General features: G+C 41.2%; 1 long non-coding RNA gene across 1 annotated transcript; it reads left to right on the top strand.

Annotated features, from left to right (window-relative positions):
- On the top strand, window positions 1-1,780 carry LOC127880141 (uncharacterized). The gene is made up of 3 exons (XR_008049434.1): window positions 1-141; window positions 579-660; window positions 1,246-1,780. It is a non-coding gene; the product is annotated as an uncharacterized LOC127880141 (long non-coding RNA).
- The last annotated feature ends 370 nt before the right edge of the window (window positions 1,781-2,150 follow it).

The following is a 2,150-nucleotide window of genomic DNA, read 5'->3' on the forward strand; positions in this document are numbered from 1 at the left end:
CTCTCTTTTCCACTGGGGGCTGACGAGGTATAAGCGTAGTCCGTTTCGCTACGAAGTCGGGTATATGTTTTTCTACGAAAACATTGTGTACATACACATGACATCGAAGAACGGATTAGTGGAAATTTGTGTTTAAAACAGGTAAGATTATGCTTTTGTAATAACAAAACTCTGAATTTAAGCACAACGACATTTCATAGGTCTGTTACATCAAATTATGATTCAACATGTGTCTGGTTTATGCGTTAAACATTAAATTTACCGCTGATTTATCAAACCGAAGTCAAGTTTTATTTTACAAAAATGCAATTAAGGTTTACAACTATATTTAATTGACACAATTTTACAATTTCCATATTGATGTATGTATCGTTAAGCCACTGGTGTGTTCAAAAATGTATAAGGTGACCCAGTTGTCAGAAATAAAGGCTAAATAGTATTATTATGTATGATCGTGTCTCTGACAGCATACGTATATGCCTCGCTACGACAACGCTTTAGCGTGTATGCGTTTCTCACAGAGGACGTATTGGTTATCTCTCAAAGGCGAAATAAAGAACATGTTTTTTTAAATACAGAGTCATGGAGTGGCTGGATGTTTCCTTTGAGGAAGAGATAGTAACAACGACACAACATGATCCGAAGCGCACAGTCGACATGGTAATGCACATTATTATGATATAATTAAATTCACGACTAGGCCAAAGGAAACGATCAAAATCGAAAATCCATATATAAGACGACAGTTGAGAGTCGAGAACCTATTGTCGTCGGTCTCAATAAAAATTACGCATCTTCACCTTGTGACAATCCCTTATACGTTCTTTTGGACAGAGACCGACGATAGGTTTTTAGCATACGGTATTCTTTATCAAATAACATTCGATGCTCGTTATGTTATCTCGAAACTCTGCTTATGTCAAAGTAAATCCCATGTCCCAACTTCGATCCTTCTTTATCTCATACGGATTTTTACATTTTATCTGTCAAAGCGATTTTCTTGAAAATCGGTTATCGCCAACTAATTTTTAGATGAATTTCATGTTCGTATACATGATTTTACCTGTAAAATCAACACCTGTAACAGCCGTAAGGTGTGGAAAGTAGGTACCCACTGGCACAAATCCGCAATTTCCTATTGTATTGTATTGTTGTTAAGGCTTGACAGTGGGTTTCTGTCACAGGTTATTGTTTACTGTGTACATGACGGCCGGTAAATTTACCTCGTGTTACAATGTGGTTAAGGTCCGGTCTCACTATGATGCCGGCGGAGCCCCGGTGCGTGATCAGGCATCTACCGGGATGAACCGGGGCCATACCGGGATGAACCGGTGCTCCACCGGGATGAACCGTAGACGACCGGGGACAACCGGGGCTCCACCGGTAAAATATTAAAATGTTTAATACCTCCGAGATGAACCGCGAGTCACCGGGAAGGACCGACACCGACCGGCGTGGCACTGTGAACAACCGGGACTGCACCGGTACGGCACCATAGCTCCACCGGGGCCCAAACAGACCCCGGCAGAGCTACGGGGAGCCTGGTGAATGCCGACAGAGTCCCGGTATAGATTCGGTACATAATTAAACCGGCGCTCTGACGGTTCCATCCCGGTTGTGTCTACATTGTCCGAAGGTACCACTGGCTCGGGAAATATCTGACAATGGGCGTGTTAATTCGTGATATCTTTCGCACAGGACTTTCTGTCACTGTAGATTTTGTCGGAATTATCAATTTGCCAGAAACCGGACTGAATGTAATATTTTCAGAATACTTTTAATGTCGCCACCCATAATATTAAACGTTCGATTTCTGTATTGTACACCTGGTGCAGTGTCACAAGGCATCTCCCACATAAAGGGAACCTTTTCGTTTGGATGCTCATGCGCACAATTAAGCACAGCATCTATTGCATTGGGAAATGGTAGTCTGCAGTAACTGCAAACTGCATGTGATATGTCCTGAAAAGGATACAGAGACTTCGTTGAGTAACCTATACATTATATTTGTACTTCGTAGCACAACCAATACATACTCTGTGCGAAACCCATACATAAAGCGACTTGTAATTTCCTTCGAAACAAAGCATTTGAATAATTAAAATACATGTTCGTAACCGTTTTTGTACTTTAAAATGTGTAATGTACAA

The sequence above is a fragment of the Dreissena polymorpha genome, chromosome 4 (genome assembly GCF_020536995.1).
Source record: "Dreissena polymorpha isolate Duluth1 chromosome 4, UMN_Dpol_1.0, whole genome shotgun sequence".
Lineage (NCBI taxonomy): Eukaryota > Metazoa > Mollusca > Bivalvia > Myida > Dreissenidae > Dreissena > Dreissena polymorpha.